This window comes from Podarcis melisellensis (genome assembly GCF_964234715.1).
Source record: "Podarcis melisellensis genome assembly, chromosome: 4".
Taxonomy (NCBI): Eukaryota; Metazoa; Chordata; class Lepidosauria; order Squamata; family Lacertidae; genus Podarcis; species Podarcis melisellensis.
Window position 1 is genome coordinate 10,362,886 of NC_138531.1, and position 22,565 is coordinate 10,385,450.

Genomic DNA, 22,565 nt, shown 5'->3' on the forward strand with positions numbered 1-22,565 from the left:
CGGCTTTTGTTGGAGACTCTTTTTTTGTTTTATTTTAGTAAGCACAGCAACCCAGTCTCCAAGAAAGTACTGAAATTTCAGGAATGCAAAGTGAACATCCCTTCAATAGAAAAGAGACATGTCAGGAAAAATATATGTGCCCTGGGAAGGTGTGTTAAAAGGCTTAGATAATCATCAGGAAGGGATTTCAATTAGCTTTTTATTGACTTTAAAAGCAATGGCTGCAATTCTCAGCGCAAAGTCTCCTGGAGATGGTTTGAGAGTTGCTTTCCCCATCATTTTTCAGAAAGCTTAACTAATTCACTGTCTATTCTTACTTTTTAGATGGAAATTAACCAAAAGATGGATTTGGGTTAGGGGAGTGGAAAGGAATTGGACATTCTAAACACTTGCTGCAGTATCAACAGATGAGAAACACTCCTCAAGTGAACATGAAAAGGGGAGATCTTAAACTTGGAACACATTATTTATTATAAAACAAATAAGAATAGAGATAGCCGATGAAGTTCAGGTGCCATCACTGATATGCATCTCCCAAAACAGACACTCACTTATCTTCCAAAACAGCACAAAATAAGGCATTCCCAATTAATTTGTCTGAAGGCCACTAAAACATGTTGTGTGCATGGCATTAAAAACCAGCAATCATATTTTGGTTATTCCATCATAATTATTAGGCTGTGTTTCATTATTCTAACCCACTCTAAATCTGCAAAGGGGAAAAAGTACAATTAAAGACCATACACTGTGGTACAAATCTCCGATGTAGATAAAAAGCAATATGGTATGGTGCGATGGTGACTATTCTACAATCTCTCCCATCAAAGCAAGATTCTCAGAGCACAATCCTATATCTGTCTCCTAAGAAGCATGTCCCACTGGTTTCAATGGGGCTTACTCCCAGGTAACTGACAACAGGATTGCAGCGACAATAAAGATCACATTTCTGATATTCATCCCTATGCTAAACAGCCAAACCTCTGTACAGTGAATTAAATGAAAAATAAAACTTTTGTGCAAATAAATTCCTTAATATTAAATGTACAGAAAATGCACTACAGACAGCATATGCTACTGAAAAATGCATACCTGAAGATACTATTTTGTAAAAACAAAAGCTATTTAAGCATACATAGAGAACTGCACAGGTGCTCTGAGCATTCCCTCTCAGAAAGCACTCTAAACCCTCACCTTTTCAATTATTTTTTCATTGAGTCAATGCAGCAGGAACTAAAGTTAATAAAGAAAAACCCAAAACAATAGCATCCGTTATTTCTCCAGTAAGTTAAAACAGGTGTTTGATAGGAAGCTGTAAAATAGATAGTAGTGCGATAACACTGTGGTAGATGAGCCTTTGGGGTCTGAGGCTATGCACACCTGGATTTTGGTTCCCACTGTGGTTCAGCTTCTCTGTTAACCAATGAACAACATGAAGAAAACACAAAATAACTTGAGGACTATCCAGCAACTACAAGGTGCAGAACAGTTATTTGTTTTGCTTTGTTCTGCCAGTCAAATAATTATCAAACACTGAACACCTTATTGTCTCTGGTCTTCCTTATCATTTCAAGTTACAGAAAAAACTATAGACTTTCAGAATCATAGGGTCATCTAGTCCAACTCCCAGCAATGCATGAATCTCAGCTAAAGCATCCCTGACAGAAGCGTTAAAAAGAAGTACCATGTCAGATCACATGGAGATTCCTCATCACAGAAAATGAAGCTGCTGACAGACTGTGCGCCTCCTTTCTCCTTATGCCCATGTCCCTGTTCAGAGATGCCTCCAGTTGTAGCATGTGTGGAGAACCAGGGCATCTGTCTTCATTGAGGGAAATAACTCTCTGGAAAGAGTTGCAAGGGAAGGAGTATCTGCTCCTAGATGTGGGGGCATGCATGACCCCCAAAAGACTGGGGAGAAGAGGACCTCATTCCTCATTGCTATCAGATGACTTCATGATTAAGTAATGAATGGTGGACTGCCATATATAAAAGGGATTTCTTGTCCGATTTTCCTTGAAGCCAACACATATGTAGTCAATTGACTGGTGTTTCAATACAACAGTGAAAAGCACCAAATCTAGATTGGATGGGCATGCTCGCTGAATGGAACAACTTGCCCAAAATACGAGAGATTGAAGCCTGGCCCACCTCAAGGAGTGATAGAAGGCACTGCTACTTAGAAAACAGTCACAGATCAGAATGAAATAGTAATGGCCACCAAAATAGATGCTGGAGGCCACAGCTGTTCACCTGCCTATGTAGTTGTAGGTACTCAATAAATTTGCCACTCTCGGTCCCAGGTCATTCCTGATAGCGCTCAGTGCTATATGTTCTGGAGGCACCATGTATGTCAAGCTGTGCCTCCATCTGGGAACTCCCATGCATGCGTGAGAAATTTTGTTTACAAGAAGTTGGGCTCCATTTGCTACTATGCCAGTCCAAGTCATTGCAATGACACAGATTGATAAATGGAGTTAGTACTTATGTGTGGTACTTTGGGGGCTTGATGTGGCTGGGACAGCTGTGTTTTCAATCCAACTGCAGTTCTGTCCTACCAGCACTGAATTTATCCCCACCGGTATAACCCTTTCCATTCTAGATACAAGTTCCTAGCTGTTGTGAACATCTGAGAAGGCTTAGGAACACCCAAGCATGTTTGGTGACTATTCAGAACCAACAGAGGTATAGAAGAGGGCTTTCAGCGGTTAGTGGGTAGGGAACCCTGCTCTTCTCTCCTGTTCTTGATTTCATTCCTACGGCTATAGGCACTGCTGCTTCCCAATCCATCTAACCCATCTCTCCGTAGGAACACAGGAAGCTGTCTTATCAGACCACCGATCTATCTGCATGCAAAGCACTAAGCTATGGCCTTTCCCATGAACTTCTCTCCATCTATATACACATTACTACCATGGTCTTATTTGCCCCAAAATTAAACTCCCAAACGTTGAAACATGAATGTTATATGAAATAATCTAACGTAGCTCAAAATAAGCAAATGTACTTTAGAACCTGGGTTTGCTTAGAGTCTTTTTTGTGTGTGTGTCTGTGGTATATGGACACAAAGGCCCAGTGTTGCCACACATGTCCTGTACACTTGCATCTTGAGATGAGTAAGAAATATAGTTTTGGAGGCAACAGAATCATAGAATCATAGAGTTGGAAGAGACCACAAGGGCCATCGAGTCCAACCCCCTGCCAAGCAGGAAACACCATCAGAGCACTCCTGACATATGGTTGTCAAGCCTCTGCTTAAAGACCTCCAAAGGAGGAGACTCCAAGAATATAAGTCAACGATGGGCTGAAGAGGAAATGGGACAAAGAAGCGTTTAAATTGGGCAGAAATGGGAGGAGGATCAGGTCAAGAGTTCTGCCCAAGAATGCCAGGTCACCCAGCTTCCATCATTTCCTTCCTCACGGATAATTTCCTAGCCAAGACTTGTAGGTTAAGCAACAGCTGCAGCGTTTGTGGCTACTCTCCTTTCCCCTCCCCACACTAAGAGATACAGCATACCACTTTCAGGAACCACATGCTATTAACTGAAACAACAACTTCTGCCAAGACTTCAACAGAGCTGTGTTAGTGATGTTAAGTAAAACAATCACTTTGGCGCTATGATTGCTCAAATACCACTCCTGCCTGATCTCTACTCCCAGAAGCCCCCTTTTAAAGCCACGAGAAACTTCTCTGTGCTTTTATAACAAGCAAACAAAATTTCATCCATGGCACTCAAGTGCAGAATGCTTTTAACCAACTAGAACACAAGACTTATATTAAAAGTATATTTCCCTACTGGAGAAAAGAAAAGATGAGATTATCTATTACACACCTACAAGGTTAAACACCAAAAAGCAAATCTTTTGCTGCACAGAAAGCTATCCTTTAAAACCAAGAGTTTTCATGTTGCAGACAACATATATTTTGTGTCAGAGTGTAGCCAAAATCCATAGGTAAAGCCAAAGGTACTCCTGACCATTAGGTCCCTGACCATTAGGTCCAGTCGTGGACGATTCTGGGGTTGCGGCGCTCATCTCACTCTATAGGCCGAGGGAGCTGGCATTTGTCATCTTCTGGGTCATGTGGCCAGCATGACTAAGACACTTCTGGCGAACCAGAGCAGCCCATGGAAATGCCGTTTACCTTCCCGCCGGAACAGTACCTATTTATCTACTTGCACTTTGACGTGCTTTCGAACTGCTAGGTTGGCAGGAGCAGGGACCAAACAACGGGAGCTCACCCCCTTGCGGGGATTCAAACCACCGACCTTCTGATCAGCAAGCCCTAGGCTCTGTGGTTTAAACCACAGCACCACCAGCGTCCCTAGCCAAAGTCCATAACAATGGATTAATTCCATTCCTCTATGTCGTTTATATAGTGTTATGTCTCCTCCTTGAAAATTGATATCTCCTTGCATCTTTTCACAACTCATGAAGGCTGCAGCTGTACAACCACTGGCCAAGAGTTTAGAAAGTCAAGGTTTCCCTGCTCCACCAGTGCTTTTCCAACTCTACCACCCCCCACCTCCAAAACAAGACTTCATTTACTGGGGTGGGGGGACATTATGTTTTCCCCTTCTACTGGAGAGAAGGTTAAACCACAGGCTTCGCCTTGCGAAATGAAGTGGGCAGAGTCCCGCGCAACAGACTTAAAATTAAAAATACAGAACTAAATCTGGCACACTGGCACATACACAGGTCCAAGCTACTTTGACAAAAGAGCCCATAACAATAGCTGGAGGTTCCCTTTCCACACGGATGCAGGAGCAAACAGGACTGCCAGCCAGCCAGCATTTCACCAGTAAATAAAGCGTTCTAACAGGCAACCAATTATGACAACAGAAAAGCCAGTACAATTCAGGATTCTGCCAGATTTGGCTCCACCTACCCCTCATCAGATTGTGTCCTGTATCCTTTCTAACCTGATGCATACCTCCAGGCTCCAAAAGCCTTTTTTTTTTGCGTCAGAATTTTTGAGATGAGGTGGTGAAGCCTAATACTGTTGCAGGATCTAGTGTTTGAGTTTGAGAAAACAAAGCTCGCAACAAAATAAGGAAAGCCGCCACTACTTGGGAGGCTGCCTCCATTTATAGCTACGATGGGAAATCCAACACGACCAAACTTGCCGCAAACTTCTCTGCCTTTGTTGCAATGAACCTTCCCCAAAAAAGGGAGGAAGGAAGCACTTGGCAAGCACTTAATAACTGCAAACAAGCATCCCTATGGCCTTTTCACTGCTCAGAGAACATTAAATGGCGAATTACACACACTAATCAGAATCCTCCTCCAGTAACTGTTAGGGGGCTAAGGTGTAAGAAAAAGACCTCCAAGATACCAGTAGCAACAGGCTTTCAGGAGCTTTAGGAGGGGTGTTACCTTGGACTATTTTCCATAAAGAGATACGAAATCTGAAGATGCTGCAGCTGGTTTTTATTGATTAAAACACAGCCCAACACAAATAGAAGAAGATGCCTTCACCCTGGTTTGGTTCCCCTTTATCACATACACAGCTCAACAAGACAACAACAAGAATCCCCCAAGAGCATATGAATCAATCCTGCTAACCTGATTCAAAAATACAGTCATACCTTGTTTTGTGATCAGGATCCGTTCCGGAGCCCCGGCCGCTATCCGAAACAGACGCAGGGCAAAGTGTTGCATCTGCGCATGTGCGCAGAGAGGTTTGTGCTTCTGCGCGAAGCGCGGTTTAGCGCTTCTGTGCATGCGCGAGCGACAAACCCGGAAGTAACCCATTCCGGTACTTCCAGGTTTGCCGTGGATGTTCACCGGAATGGACGCTAGACAAGGCGAACATTCGCGGAGGTATTACTGTAAACACTCTCACACAGCTCACAAACAAAAACAATTCTCACTACAGCCAACCGAAGACAACCAAGCACACCCAACCTCTCTCACCACCAAGGAAATACAACAAGTGAACAGTAAGACAACCCATACAAGTTTGCTGACACGACCCCTCACAAACAAAGTAGAATAATCTAAGCATAACCACCTGACCCCAAACCACTTACCACTCTCCTCCTTTTTCTTCCTTCTTCCTAATTCTTCAAACCAATTCATAAACCAAAAATTTATACATTGATCCCTAATAATAAAACATATGTTGTAGATGTTTTTCCACACTTATTATGCTATTTTTGTGATATACAAATGAAAATATTGGTATACTTATTTGTATAATATTATTCTTGTACCCAATTAAAAAACAACAACAGCTCAACCCTTCTTTTAGGCCCTCATCAAGGGCTGTAAAAGGAACACGACGTCACAAAAAGTCAACCATTTGAAACCAAGTAAACAACTTATATATACTTTATGTATATGTTTATATATACTTACTCAAAAGTTATTTGATTGGTTTTTAACTGTTTAAAATTTATGTGAGATGTTGTTCATTTTATAGCTCCTGATAATGGCCTAAAACAACTACAGGCCGAAATGTGTTTGGCCTTTCTTTTTGTTTACTAATAAATCCACATTTTTAACTAATAAATTCCAGCTTGAGATTTTATCTCTTTTTTTGGATTGCTTTGAATACTTACCTTTGGTGTTTTGTATCTGTCCAAACAAGTTTGCCACTCCTAAAATTAGACCCAGGCCAGTCTTGAATATGGAAGCATTTAATCCCACAATGCGTCAGTCCTGCGCCATCTTTTTTTTCAAATAACCATGGCAAATGGGCTTCCAATGTTTGTGTGGTGGGCAGAGATAGGGACGGGGAACCCTGGTTTAAGGAGCCATAGCTTATATATCTGAATTTCTAACACTGGAAAGGTGGCCTCCATGCATGAGATTCCTCACCCATGGGCAACAGGGTCAGAGAGGCAGAGATCTATTTCACTTGTTCTCTCCCAATACAGTACTAAGCTAAAACTAGCTTGGTGCTTCTCCACTTTCCTGAACTCCCAAAGAGAGTAAGACTTATTCTAGGCACGCAGGGCTGGGAAGTTTTGCAAAATGGAAAAGAGAATTTGAAGGACCTTCCCTTGCCCCCTGACCCCACACAAATAGATATGGAGGAACAAATGGGCCAGTGTTTCCTGCGGACCTATCCTAAAGGCTCCCTTGGAGAAGAGTCATAGCTGAAGCACTGCATTCCCTTGAACAAAAGGCAGCCTTCTCCATAAGCAGGAACGATGCGCAGCTGTGCCAGTCTCAGAGCTTGCGCGGAAAGCAAACATGCCTAGCTGGCAACCACAGGTTCAGTGCAGACCAGGACAAACAGCACAGACCCACTGCAACCTCCTAGCTGAAAGCTTTCAGTCCCAGCAGGTTTTGGTGCACTACAAAATAATGCAGCATGTCCCCTGTACAACACGCACACACACCCTTCTGAGACTTAGCATTCTGTGGGTCTAGTCTTCCTCTCTCAGAAATCACTAAGAAAAGGTGTGGGTCTTCCTCTCTCAACCTAAGGCAATGCCATCGGAGAGGGAGTAAACAAAGATCATGCGTCATATAAGAATGCCCCAGAATAACTTCTTCCTCCCAACCTTTTTGGTGCAACAGGAGTTTGGGATCTCTCCACACTAACAAGTGCATATTTTAAGAGGGGGTCAGAAAGCCCTTTATCTCCTCTGCATAGGGGACCATGATAAAAGCAGCCTTTGAATGTAATATCCTTCCCTCTTAACAAAATTAAAGGAAAAGCTTGTTATGGGGAGTTAAGCTGTTCTGCTTATATTAGCGGCCTATCATAAAAAAAAAAATCAGCAGAGAAGCCTGAATATATCACTTTATATGCTTGGCCTCAACCCTCAGCCCACCCTCCCTTTGCATGTCTGGCTGGCTGACAAGACTTTCAGATAAATAACAGCAGTACTGTTCACTTTCCAATTTCTGAACTCCTTTTCCAAGCCAACATAGGAGCCCCCACTGGTTAAAGAATTCCTCCTTCCTCCTGCTGTCTTCCCCACCTCCTTCTCAACTCCAGTCCAAAGCCCTCGGCTGCATTCAGAAGGACACTTCCTGCTCTCCACTTCCACCACCAGTGCCTTCAGACCAGCTGTTTTTCACGCCATCTGCTGCTATTAATGGGAGGGGGACACAGTTCACACCACACCCTGAGATATGTCAGAGTTTGCATTCTATTTCCTGTCCGCCCCCCCCCCTACCAATCCTCTCCAGTCTCTCACACATCATCTTGTGTTTCCTTCAAGCAATGCAAATTTTGTTTGGGGCCTGGATTGCACTGTCGCACTTCCTGGACATCTTTGTCCTTCCTTCCTCCGTACTGGGATCTTTTTAATTAATTATTTTCACAGGGGCTTATTTCACCACTTCACCTGGGTGCCTTAGATAGCTTCTTATATACTTTCCGGCTCAGAAAAAGCTAAAACTGCCAACCAGATTTTCTTCAAGGCCACTTTTTCATGATCCAGTCTCGAGGTACCGCATTCTCCTTTTGCTAAAATTCCTGTCTTGCCTCTGACCCCACCCCACACTTTTGCAAGGTCATTTGCAAGCAAAGATAAAATTGCAATATTTTAAGCAAAAATGCAAACACCACATGGACTGAGTTGTGACGTGGGTTGGAATCTGCCTGTCTAAATGAGCTACTGCAGCCGATGTGAGCACCTGGGAAGACTAGGCAGGTCTGTAAGTTGTGGATGAAGCCATGAAACCACCTTATAGAGAATTGCAACGCTGGTCCATCTAGCAGCCTGGTATTCTCTGGCTGGCAGCAGCAGGTCATGGTCCTTCCCCACATGCCTGAAATCCTTTTGATACCGAAATGGAGGCGTTTGGCATATGAAAGGGGTGATCTAGCCCTACTGTGAAGCTCCTCCCCACCCCTGCCCAGTCCAGAAAGACCCATGAAACTGAGTGCTCACCCTGGAGAGATCCCAATTCACAATCCCAAGTCCTGGTGCTTGGGAGCAAAGGCGGGAAGGTGGATTAACGATTGCAGGAGTAAGTAAACTGCATGTTCTTGCCGGGGGCAGGGGGAGAGATACCTTTCGCCCAGAGGTCCATAAAAGCCTGCGAAGAGCTGCTTAGAAGGCAGTTGTGCACATTCAGCATTGCATTTCGAAGGAGGGTTTTTTAAGAAGAGGACTGCAATTTGGGGAGGGCAAATGCATATGTATGGGAATTACGCAAATACGTGTTCCAAGGCAGCAAGGGAAGAAATCCTATATATAACATTACACGAGTGGCATAGAAATCCAGAGGGAGTGGCTAGGTTGTGGGGGGGGGGAGGTTTTTCCTGCTTTTGCAATCCCTCATTTGACAAAAATCACTTAACCCCTGCCTGGCACAGGTAAGAGAAGACTGCAACATCTCCCCCCTCATCCTGAGAGTTCTTCTTACACAACCCATCCGAGATATGCGGAACATGGCCAGAGGTTGCCCCCGCTGCCACCCACTGTTCCTTCCTCAGCGTCACCTTCGATTCCGTAGGAGAAGAAACTCCTGACCCCGACAATGGCATCCGCAGTAGCCCTAGGAAACACCATGCGTGACCTGAGAGCAAATAGGAGTGGCCCAGCCCTCTTCTTCCCCCCACCCACCCACCCGAGAGCAGAAAAGGAAAGTGACATCATTGTGTTTGCGCATGAGGCAGAGGGAAAATAGTGCCGCTCAGAAAGCTTGCTCTCCAGTGCGCTCAAATACGTAGTGAAGGGACAGAAAAAGAGAGGGAGGGAGGCAGAATACTTGCCTCACTTTGCCAGGTATGGAGAGAGTATGCCGAACACTTCTAACAATGTGCCAGTGCTCTGTTTTCCAACCAGCGATGCACTTCGACAAACATAAGTGTGCTGTGTCATAAGGGAAGGAATTCAGCTTGTATTTACTTTATCTGCACACCCAAGGAAGTGTCTGTGCTATCCCATCTCTGAAGCTTTTCAGTGCCATTGCTGACACTAGAGGGGTGTGTGTGTGTGTGTGTGCGCGCGCGGACATATACACACTTCACTGCTCCTGTTTCATTTCAAGGCTGAGGCTGAAGGCTAGGCAGAAAATGGAGCTCACATACCAGGGCCATATAAAGAAGCCTTGTAAGACTGCCATGAATTCCTACCTGCCAAGATACTGGAGCCTGGGTGGGGAGGGGGAGTGAGGACACCATGGAAACCGACATCTCCAGCCCACTCCTCACCACATGACTCTTAAATTGGGCCAATTTGTTTCCCCGGCTGTCAGCCAATCAAAGCAGGATTTTGTGAGCCAAACGACCTAACTCATGGCACAGAACAACAAGGTGTTAGCCTTCAGCATCTTTTCAGTCTCACATCTTTGTTCTCCAGCAGGCAACTCCATCTTAAGCACTTTCAGAAGTAAAGCACAGCAAGGAAAAGGCTGCCAACGCTAAAACTGAACAGTTGCTTTCTGTTTCTCTCTCCCCCCAATCTCTCTTTCTCTGTTGCAACAGCCTTTAAAAAATAACAGGAGCCTGACAAAAAGGGTTACACCCTGCATTGAAAAGATGACCACTCCTCTTTGCAAAGTGAAGCACCATTCGTCCCACCCATTATGAGACACGCATTTCAGATCAGACCATTTACTTAGCTAACCAACTCTTTCCTCCAGTAAAAAGAGGGAATGGAGCAAGTCTAGGTGGTTTTAAAGCATGACGTTTGCTTGATTGGCATATGTCTGGCGTAACAGCTTATGCACATGCTTTTGATGTAAATACAAATGCTTCCACGAAGAGCTTGGTAATGCTTATTCAATGGGGGGGTGAGAGAGAGAAGCAAACAAACATGCATACATACATACAAGCAGGTTTGAAATTAAATAATGCATGTAATACATTGCTTTGAAATAGCTGGAAGAAGAACCTGTATTGAGCACTGGCAATGCCAAACTACAGCAAGTTTATCCAGATTATGCATTCTACTGTACTTATATATTTAAGAGACCACCACTGCAAGCTTTGAAATCAACCGAATTTCCTTAACTATTATTAAAGTATGCATCTTGTCCGTAGAGAGGGAAATGTTAAGAGAATGAGGAATGCTGCACAAAGCAATACAAGGAGAGCATGCTTCATCTGCTTTTTTCGTTAAGTGTTTGGCTCCCCTCCTTCCACTTTTCACTTTTAAAAAAGTTCATCAGAAGTTCTAAGGACAGCGAGCCAAATAAGAATGGGTTCTTTCTGCATATGAACTTCCAGCAATTACACCACCCAGGTCAGTGCTCTCACATTTCCACAAGCTTATATTGAGACAAGTAGCCCAGTTACCAGGCTGGATCTCAAATATTCATCATCAGTAGTCTAAACGCAAACTTCTCCCTTTGTCAACTCCAGCCAGGGCTACCTTAATGGAAAGGTGGGGGTTGGGGGGAGTGCCAGTCAGAAACCATCTGTTCCCCCCCACCACCACCAAAAAAAAAAATCTCCATTGCATGAGCAATATTGTGGCAAGTGACAGTTCCATATCATTATTACCAGAACAATAATGGTTTGTAGCACAATTAAGACCGAGAAAGTGTCATCAGAACCTTAACCCTTTGCTGGCCGATCTCTCACAGGCAAATAACTGAGTGACAAACTAGTACAGCACAACTCCCAATTCAACCTGCTGTTTTTGTTTCCCTCTCAAACCTCGCCCCCCCCCAAATATTTGAGCCAACAGTTTTCCCCAATGTCAATTTACACTGCTAACATGCATTATCTAAAGAGGATTCCCCTTAGCAGGACTGGGAATGCCCCAATAGTATGTTTTCCTTGGCTAGGTGAAGAAAGAAACCCCTTTCTCCCTTCTTTATTTGCCCTCGTTAAAACCCCGCGCCTCCAATAAGAGCCCAAACACTTCTTTAGATTTTTTTTCCTTTAAAAAAACAAACCAACCCCAAACCCCCTCCCCAAAAACAAAACGCAGTGCCTGGACGGGACAGCACAAGGGACCCAGATGATTTTTCTTTAGGTTTGTTTCGAGAAGAAACTAAAGAGGCACAGACCTGAGCAGGAGCTGCAGAGCAGAAGAAAATTCTCTTTCCCTTATAAAGGTCCCCCTCTCTTTTTCCTCGGGCTCTCACTCACTTACCCACACATTCACACACACACAAAATCCGGGTGCCTCATCCACACGCACACACTCCCCGTCTCCCCTCATCAGCTCTATGCAGTTCTCAGGAAATGAATGGGGGGGGGGGGAGAGAGATGGAAAGGGAGGGGAGGGGGGGGCCAACACAGAGAACTGTTGTACTTGCAAATGACTTACCCGGATCACATGATGTGCTAAATGTAGGGTGGGCCAGTGGGTGGAGGCTCCCGAAACAAGAGGGCACAATGTAGCGCGGCAGCGGAACCTTACCGGGGACGCATCGGATTGCATTGGGGCCCCGGTGAGGGTGGGCCGATGGGAGGGGAGAGAAAGCGGTGGGGGGGGGGAGAGAGAGGAGAGATGCGATGCGGCAGAGGCGGCTTCGCTCCCTCTCTCTCCTTGCCCTCAAGGTGGGGGTGGGCGGAGGAGGAGGAGGAGGAGGAAGGCGGTGGGGCTGGGCGGGGAGGAGGCACCACAAACCCAAACAAAAGCCCCCCCGCCCCCTCCCTTCCTTGCTCCACCCAAAAGGTGGCGGGGGTGGGGTCGGGTGGGGGGAGAAGGCGATGCAAGCGCGGCTTGGAATGCAGGCGGGGGCTCCGGCCCCAGAGGAATGGCTGGACTGCCTGGGGAGGGCAGAGCCAGCCCCCCTAACCATCAATGGGAGGAGGAGGAAGGGAGCGTGGGCGGCGGCCCTGGGTCCCCGGTGCCCGGGCAGAGGTGGGAGGGTGCCAGGGCAACGCCCACTCGAGGAGGCTGCGGGGGAAACGCCCGGCTTCTCCGCCCAGCCTCGGCCTCCCGGTTGCATGCGAAGGGCGGAGGAGAGGGGAGCCGGGGGTGGGAGGAGGCCGGAGGGGCAGCACTGGACGGCCGGCTGGCTGGAGCCGCAGGCCGCGAGGGAAGCGGAGGCGCTCGGCCCCCAGCAGCCTCCGCCAAGGGGCGAGCGGCCCTTCTCTGCAAGCGGGGGAAGGGCAGCCCGAGGTATCCGCGGGGAAGGCGCCCGCCACCCTCGCCAGTGGGTCGCGCCGCTTTCCTCGGCGTTGGGTGCGAGAAGAGCCGACCTAACTAAAGGGCTGCGCCGAATCGCCTGGGACGGTAGACCCCATGTCTACAGTTGGTACCTCAGGTTACATGCGCTTCAGGTTACATACACTTCAGGTTACAGACTCCGCTGACCCAGAAATAGTGCTTCAGGTTAAGAACGTTGCTTCAGGATGAGAACAGAAATCGGGCTCCGGCGGCAGCGGGAGGCCCATTAGCTAAAGTGATGCTTCAGGTTAAGTACAGTTTCAGGTTAAGAACGGACCTCCGGAACGAATTAAGTACTTAACCCGAGGTACCACTGTATTTTCATTCCCTGCCTCGATCTGCCCTCAGCCCATTTTTTTCTGGTGGGAGGGGGGCACCATTTGGGCGTCCGCCAAAGTGCCTTGGGGGCAGGCCCTGGGTGCGAGTGACTCTCCCCGGGCTCCAGAGTGCTCCTCGGCATCGCCAGCCTTCTTAGGTCCGGCCCCTCCATGTGTTACCGACCTGAAGCGCCGCAAAAGGAAGAGGGGGCTTTGCCTCCTGGCAGGGCCGGCCCACCCATGTGGCAAGGTGGGGCAACTGCCTCAAGCAGCAGATTCCAGGGGGCAGCAGGTCCAGTCTCTAAGCAATGCATTCCTTGCTGCCACAGCCACAATGGCAGCCGTGGCGTGCTGCTTGTCAACTGCATCGGCCATCCGTTCCGCCCGTAGCCGTCAACGTTTCCCTTTTTTTAAGGGAAATTCCATTCTTCCGAACAGGATTCCTCTCAAGAAAAGGGAAAAGTTGACAGCTATGCTTCCACCCCATGCTGCTTCTGCAATGGCCTCTTGGCAAACAGGAGTCATCGCTGGTCTTCTCCTGCCCTTGTTCCCAAGGTTCATATTTATTTCCTTCTTGTTCCTGATGTAGAACTTCATTTGCCCCTTCTTCCCTGGGAGGTGCCATTTTGTGGTTCTCACGTGCCAAAATGTCGGTCCAGCCCTGCCTGCTGGGCCCAGCCCCAAATGCTGCCCATTCACATCTGCCCCAAGAAGGCCTGTGGGGCCAGCTCTCTCCATGGGGAGACTGCCTGGCTGCAGATGTCTGGGGGGGGCAGGGTCCCTGCTTCAAGTTGTGCCCTTCCTAGTGAGCTGTGATTCTCTGAAGGCAAGTAACTTACTCTCAACACTAACAGTTAAGTTCCTTTATTAAACTTACCCACCAAGAAGGAAGCTCCAGAGCACTTACAAGATTACCATTACATAATAAAATATCCATAAAAACAATGCAAAGCTTGGGGGGGGTGTTGGAGGGTAAGAATGAAAGTAATTAGTATACTTCCATCTTTTTATTAAAGGAAAGCTATATATATATACAGAAATATGAGACGTGAAAGAAGAAGAAAATTGTTCTGTAGGTGGTGGTTTAAAAGTTTTGCCGATTGCGGAGTGAGATGATCTGGTAATCGATTCAGCTGGCAAAGCTATCCTGGGACAGCTTGTGCAAGTGGGGAAATGTTTTCAGAAAAATGGTCAAGGAACCGACTTTGCTGGATACTAGGCATTCTGCAGTTAAAAGGCAAGCAATAGAAGGTGAAATGGTGCCATCTGCAATGTGAATAGGCATGCTGGCTGCACCCAGGGCAGAAGAAGGGTGAAGTGTATTTCTGTTTTGTTGGATTGTTGCCTTAATATATTTTAAAATACTGAAGCAATATATTAAGCCTAAAGAGGCAAGGCTGGTGTGGTTACTAGGAAGAGAGCCTTCTTAGTGGTAGCTCCCTGGTTGTGGAATGCTCTCCCTAGAAAGGCTCATCTGTAGCCTACATTTGGATCCTTTGGATTTTGTAGTGAAAATCTTCTTTATTCTTCTGGGCCTTTTAATAAAGCCAGTGGAAACAGAGAACTATTTTGTTTCCCCTTTTTTATTGATCTTATGCTGCTTCATGATAGTTTTAAGCTGATTTTACACTGAGCTTTTGTGCTGGTAGAAGGGTTTTTAAAATAGTGATTTTTTGTTTTTATTTTTTGATAGTTTTTAAGTTCACTTTTTAAATTGGTGAACCACCGAAAGGCTTGGTTGATTGGATGGTGTATGAAAGCCAAAAACGAAAGAGCATTTGAAATCTACTGAGATGTTTTCTTGTGGTTCTACTGAAATTTAAGCCTTGTGGCCTGGCTGTACTTGGTTTAAAATGGCACATGAGAAAGCAACCCTATTGAAACTAAGAAGTCCTGGGATAGGCTGGTGCCTGGAGAGACAACTGCCCAAGAACCAAACACACATGTTGTCCTAAGCTCCCCAGAGCACAGATGGGGCATAACACCAGTTTATACACCAGCTTTAGCCCAGTCTCTGACCTTTGTGTGGCCCACTTTCATTCCTCTAGCATTGCAAAATATGTACAAAGCTGCCTGGCTCCAGAGTGTGGAAAGAATATGATCCCTGGGTGGTCAGGCATTGGCATGCGCCTCCTCCCTTCACAGCCCTTGATGATGATGTGGGGAGTAAATGGGGTGTAGCCAGAGAGCAGCTGCGTTCTGGTCAACTCCAGCTGTTAAGCGATTCCTGAAAATGCAGGCCGCAGCCAGTGCTTTAAACGGAGTTGCACACTGAATTGGTCCCTGACCAAATGCAGGCTGCGTACATGGCATGAGGCCACGAATATCGCCTTGCACCCCAGAAACCACTGGAGCTCATCTGGAGGATCCAGCAGCTCTCATAAGCAAAGGGCTGTTTGCATTGACTTAGAAAAGACCCACAGACAGTATTCTTGTTTGTTCCAAACAGCAGCCATCAAGTATTTTCCTTCTCACAGTGGCAAAACCAGAAGCTGGCCAAAATGGGGAAATGAAAGGGTGCATCTATTAAAATACGATTTGGGGGAAGTGTGCTTTTGTTTCTATTGTACAAAATACTGTGAAAGCCCCAGGGCTGTCCCAACCATAGAGGCAAATCAGGTAACTGCCTGGAATTCTGGAATTCCAGAGGCGCCAGCTCAGTTATGTAAATCGTTTGGAGAATTGTTGCCTGTGCTTTCGGAGAGAAAGTGATTAGTGGCAGCTTAGCAAACTCTGGGCTGGTTGGTATCCCCTTGTTTTCCAGGAGATGCCATCAGAAGGCCTCCTGAGCTTTGGAGGGCACATAACTCAGACGCAGAGCACATGCTTGCATTCAGAAGAACCTGGGTCCAACCCCTGGCAACTCCAGTTTGAAGGAGGCAGAGAGCAGGTGATAACAGAAGACCATGACTGATCTGGAAGCATAAATAGTAAAGGGAAGCCTCCCTTTGACACCAGTTCATGGACACACTTTTGGCAGAGAAATATGCTGCCCTTACGAGTGGCAGAAAAGCCACCATATTCATGGGGTGCTCAGTAAAAAAGACATAAACATTTGGTAAAAGAAGTACCCTTGGCATTTGAAGAAACATCACCTTATATCTCTGCCCTTATATTACCAAGGTCTTCAGGGGAGTTGTCCATGGCTTGGGTGCCCAGCTTGTATCCACCAGGATCCATCGGTTTTGTGGGCTCAATTCAGTGGAGCCCCCTCCCAGCTGAGATCAGTCTGGCCTCCTCCCTGTTGAACTTTCAGTGCTTGCTGTTTCCGCAGGTATTTCAAGCAAGTTTCCCCAATGTAAAGGTTCATTTCAGCTGATTTCATTGTATCTTTTGTAACCCTACTGTACGACTCCTTAGAGACTATGATATTAAGTCGCATGTATACATCGTTGAAATAAATAAATAAAATGAACCAGGGAGGGAGCCAATGAACTCACGCTGATGGGATGTGTCCCCAACATATGGCCTGGAATCAGCATGCAGAAAGCATGAAAAACGTTGCAACAGCCACCCCCTGCTCCCATCGGCCCCTGGGGCCCAGCCAGGAACCCCCACTACCGCAGATCCCCAGGCAAGCCTGCAGAGGTTTGCATCTCAACATCTCAGAAGCAAAAAAGGGTATCTTTTCACGCTGTTCCTTGTAATTCACTTCCATATGGCTGCTTTTGGCACGAGCTTGTTACATCGGCAGCTGTTTGTGTCTCCGGCTTTCAACTCCATTTTTGGCAAGACTAAAGAAAGGGAGGTTAACAAACCAAGGGAAGGGAAAGCAGCAGCGATACAAAAATATACCATGCATGCCTACCCCTCGCAGGATAAAATAGGTCTTTAATGCTGAACCGTACAAAGTTCAGGGTGCAACTTCTTACTTACAAAGCAAATACAAAATGTTACGACATCAACAGGAGAGCTGTATTTTCACAGGTATTAAATAATCTTAACTACCGCTGCTGTACTTCCGGTGGAACCACTGCAGTATACAGTTGCCTCGTTCCCAGAAATCTTGCAGTGTGCCAGAAATCCAAGTTCTGTGAGGTCTGGTTCAGATCACCCAGCCCCCACGAAGTTATCCTCCAAGAGAGACAGTCTCAATGGCACTGTTTCCTCTGGGAGCCACAACCTCCCACTCCCAGGCACATTTTCAGATAGGCATTGCTAAAGATCAGGGGCCCAATGGTATCTGCTCTTGATGGCTGGCGCTGTAGATCAGTGATATGTTGCAAGCGTGTTGTATTGGGGGCAGAATTCAGCATCCTGAGAATCTCTCTGAGGTTTTTTTAAAAAGCGTTTTTTTCTATTCCCTTTGACTATAAAGGTGGGCTTGAAAATGTCCTGAGGCTGTGATGCATCTCTCCCCCACCCCTTTCCCGGTCTAGTGGCCAATGATATTGGAAGTCTGAAAAATGACATCGGAACAAGTAATATATTGACTAAGATGTTCCCTGGAGGAGCTGGGATGCTTAACCTGGCTGCTATTTTCAGTGGCAGTCCCATGGTCTTCATAAACTGTTATGTAGTCTTGCATCCCAATTTCGAATTGATTCCTAGTATCATGGGTGCCAACTTGAATAAAATATTTGGGGGGAGGGCAGGTATGCCGACTCCTACATAATTGATCACATACCATTTGAATGACAATGCCCATCAACTTTGGAGGGGCCCAGCCCCCTCAGATATTTTTTGTTGGAAAGGAACTAGGAGTTGTCTCCTATACCAAAAATAGTTCTCACTGACAGGTTGTCATCCATATTGCTATTACTATCAGACATTAATTACATTTCCTTTGTTAAAGGGAGGGGGACTTGCTAGTGGGGTTTTATGTTTTTAAGAGGTTTCATTTTGAGAAATGCAAGTAATCACCAAGCTGGCTGACCTACCATGATCATGGGAAATAAATCCTGCTTGAGCATTTCTCATGGGCATTTGGGCAGCCATTGTGAAAACTAGATGGGTCATTGACATTGTCACGGCCACCCAGGACGGGTCCCAGCTCACAAGAGACCTCACTCCGTTGCAGTTTATTTACAGGAAAAGTTTATTGAAGATTTCTGCTTCTCGTACAGTTCAGCATCGTGGCCGTACGTCTGTCACGTTAGACCGCTGAAGTCCCCTCTGACTCCTCCCCTCTTCCACACCAACTTAATAGCCTGGTTCTAGACCACCTCTTCCTCTCCTTTCTTTTCCGCAGGGTCTTCCTGCCCCCCTGGGTTCCCTCTCTCCGTGACTCGCCTGAGGCTGAATCCTCTGCCGCCTCTTCCCCCCTCCTTCTGGCTTTAGGGCCGGGCTCCTCCCCTGAGCTCTCTCCACTTCCGCGCGCCTCTACTTTTGAACTTGGCGCGCGTACGTTGCTGCTGACCTTTCTTTCGACCGCTACACCACCCCTTGTTCTGCTCTCCACCCTTTCCGGCTGAACACCTTGCTCCAACCCCCTTTCTCTGTTCTCTCCTAATCCTGCTCCCTCCGAGAGGCTGACGACTCCACCCCCTTTACTCCGTTCCGGCTGAGACGCCTCTTGCTGCGTCTGTCTTCCACTGAGCTCCTCTCCGCTTCTCCCTTCTCCTCCCTTTTGCTTGATTAAGGTAACCCCCTTTTGAGAATCCTCTGACTCGCTGCTCAGACTCGTGGATTCCCTCAGAATTCCGTCATCTTCTTCCTCATCCTTCTGCCCCTCCTCCCACTCGCTCTCCGTCTCCTCTGTCATCTCCTCCTCTCTCCCAGAAACCCTGACATCCATCCCCCCCTCGAAGCCCCCCCTTCCCCCCTCCCGCTCGCCGGGTGCAGGTTGAGGAAAACGTGGTTCTTCCGGGGTCGGTTCAGGATACAAGTTGTCCACTTCAACGTTCTCCTCTGTCATCTCCGTATATGTGTGTTCGAACTCGGGTTCCCCACCCACAGACCTCACAGTCTCTTCCTCCATCACTGCTTCTCCTGGCGCTGCCTGCCAAGGACCTACCATCCATCTCTGACTCCATGCCTCCCTTGGCTGATCCACCCACCAACAAGGGCCTGTCTCCTCCCCCCCCAGTCTCGGATCCCTGGTCGGGCTTGTTTCGGGCGTATGGCCCTCGGGTGAGGAGAAACCCTCGAACGTGCTGTCTGACAAAGTGGGCGTGAAAAGCCAATCATCAAAATACTCCTCGGGCATGGGCTTGTGCGGAAAAAGTGCATGGAACTCCTCCTTCAACAGGGGTTCGTCCAACGCGTAACCCGGCACCCAGCTATTGGCAGAGGCCGGAGTGCCTTCCCTGGCTAGAAAATATTCAACTCCCTCCTCCCCCCATCTCGAGTCCAGTATCTCTGTGACCTCGTTAAGAGGTTCTGGTCTTGGCGATTCCCCCCCCTCAGGCGCCCTCCTACGTGGCTCTGGGAGTGCTCCTGACTCTTGAAACCTGTGCGGGGTTTTGTAGGGAGTGAGCACCGACCTATGAAAGACCGGGTGCACCCTGGAACCCTCCGGAAGGGCTAGACGAAAAGCCACCGGATTGATCTTAGCCTCAACTTGATATGGCCCTAGCTGCCTGTGTCCTAACTTCTTCTTGGCCAATGACCTGGCCGGCATCGCGTGGGCTGCTAACCACACCCAGTCCCCAATCTGGATGTCCTCTCCCGCCCTCCTGTGCTTATCGGCCTGCACCTTATACGCCTGTTTTGCCAGCTCCAAATGTCTCCGCAGCTCCTCGTGCACCTCTTGCAACTCCGCTGCAAACTGGTCGGCATCTTGAGGCCCCCCCCCTCCTGGTGCCGCAAATCTCGGGAAGGTTCTGGGATGACGGCCATTGTTCGCGAAGAAAGGCGTCACCCCGGTGGATGCGTGTTTCGTGTTGTTGTAGGCGAATTCAGCCATCGGCAGATAGTCCACCCACGCCGCAGGTCGCTGGTTGGCGTAGCACCGCAGGTACTGCTGCATGATCGCGTTGACCCTCTCCGCTTGACCGTTGGTTTGTGGATGTCTCGCCGATGTCAGGTTGATTTTGACGTGCAAGATGCCCAGAAGCTTTCGCCAGAAAGTGGAAACAAACTGGCGCCCCCTGTCGGACAAGACGGACTGCGGAAGTCCATGCACTCTGAAGACGTGATCGATGAAGAGCTTTGCGGTCTGTTCTGCCGTCGCCACCTTGGCACAAGGGATGAAATGCGCCATCTTGGTGAACAAGTCCACCACCACTAACACCGCCGTCTTACCTCTGGAGCTGGGCAGGTCCGTAACAAAGTCCAACGCTACCCTCTCCCACGGTTGCTGCGGTGTCTCCAGCGGTTCTAGCAATCCCGCCTGCTTCTGGTGCACTGGTTTGGACCTCTGGCAGATATCACACCTGGCGACGTAGTCCGCCACCTCTCCTCTCATCTGGGGCCACCAAAAGTCTCTAGCCACCAACTCCATCGTCTTCTCTTTGCCGAAATGGCCTGCACTAGGGGCGTCATGCAATTGTTGCAGAACCTTGGCTCGAAGATCGTCGGTGGGCACGTAAAGGGCACCCTTACGAGTCAAAAGTCCATCTTGCAATTGGAATTCATCGTTGTCTCGCGACCCTCCGCGTAGCTCCTCCATCTTGGACTGTGCAAACTGATCCCTTTGCAACGCGCGTCGCACCGCGTCCAGGTCGACTGCGATGGTAGCGCACGTCCACGCCTGCGGTGCGAAAATGTGCTTTGCTGCGATTGGAGCTGCTTCCTCCAAGTATTGCGGCTTTCGGGACAGCGCGTCTGCAATAACATTGGAGTCTCCTGGGATGTATTCTATTTTGAAGTCGAAATCCGCAAAGAACTCCGCCCAGCGCATGTGTCGCTGGGTCTGTAACTTAGCCGTCCGCCAATACTCTAAGTTCTTGTGATCCGTGCGGACTTGCACCGTGTGCTTGGCTCCTATTAAGAAGTGTCGCCACGCTTTGAAAGCTGCATGAATGGCCAACAACTCCCTGTCCCATATGGTATAATTGCGCTCCGTCTTGCTGAGCTTCCGGGAGTAGAACGCACCCGGTCTCCAGTTGCCTTGTGAATCCTCTTGCAAAAGAACGGCCCCAACCGCTCTGTCTGACGCATCGGTCTCTACCCGCATGGGTCTGCCGGGATTCACGTGGAGCAGCTGCTCTTCGGAGGCGAAAAGACCTTTAAGCGTCCGGAAGGACCGCTCCGCTTGTTCGGTCCAGACGAACTTCTTCTTCTTGGAACTGAGGGTGTCAGTGATAGCCGCCGTCGCGTTCGCAAAACCTTTAATAAACTTGCGGTAAAAATTGGCAAAGCCGATGAACCTCTGGACCTCTTTCCGATTTCGAGGGCTTTTCCAGTCCAACAGCGCTTGAACCTTAGCCCTGTCCATGGCCAGTCCCTCGTCGGACAACTTGTAGCCAAGGAAATCAACCTCTCTGACATCAAACTGGCATTTTTCCAACTTGGCGTACAGCCTGTGGTCCTTCAGCCTCTGCAGGACCTCCCTCACGTCCTTATCGTGATCCTCCGGCGATTCCGAGAAAATCAGGATATCGTCGAGAAAGCAGACACACTTTTTGTAGAGGAGACCTGCTAGCACGTGGTGCATAAATGCTTGAAAAACGTGGCTGCCATTTTGGAGACCGAAAGGCATGACTCTGTATTCGTATGTGCCCAGAGGGGTGAACATGGCGGTCTTCCACTCATCTCCTTTCCGGATGCGGATGAGATTGTAAGCTCCACGTAGGTCCAGCTTGGTGAAAATCTTGCCCCTCCTGACGGTCGCTAAAAGGTCGTCAATCTTGGGCATGGGGAAAGCTTTGGGCTTAGTCAAGCTGTTTATGAACCTGTAATCCACTATAAGCCTTTTTTGGGGCGTGTTTTTCTTCTTCACAAAGAACACAGGGCTGCCACCCGCTGCTTTAGATTCCTGGATGAAACCTCGCTTGAGGTTATGGTCTATGAACTCCCGAAGCTCTTGCATCTCGTCTTCCGACATGGAGTACAGCTTGGCAGCAGGCAGTTGCGCCCCTGGCACTAAATCAATCGCGCAGTCGTAAGGTCTGTGAGGCGGCAACTTGTCAGCTTCCTTCTCACAGAAAACCTCCAAGAAGTCCTGGTACTTGTGAGGCACTGTTTGCACCATACCCAGATGCAACTGCTGCTCGGCTTCTCCTCCCTGATCGGTCTGAAAGCAATGCTGAGCACAATACGATGAACAAAAGGTGATCTGCCGCTGGTACCACGCAACCGCGGGACTGTGCCTCTCCAGCCAACTCAT

The 22,565-nt window shown here is 47.9% G+C and overlaps 1 protein-coding gene across 4 annotated transcripts in view; it reads right to left on the reverse strand.

Moving 5' to 3' along the window:
* Window positions 1-12,439, reverse strand: part of KLF12 (KLF transcription factor 12) — a 227,251-nt gene extending 214,812 nt beyond the window's left edge. For 2 of the 4 annotated variants that reach the window (XM_081907345.1, XM_081907342.1), the window contains exon 1: window positions 12,189-12,439. The gene's annotated coding sequence lies outside the window, so the exon portion shown is untranslated. Of the gene's footprint in view, window positions 1-9,679; window positions 9,868-11,925; window positions 12,103-12,188 lie in introns of those variants that run through there. The other 2 variants (XM_081907343.1, XM_081907344.1) reach the window with 2 other exon arrangements.
* Between the last annotated feature and the right edge of the window lie 10,126 nt (window positions 12,440-22,565).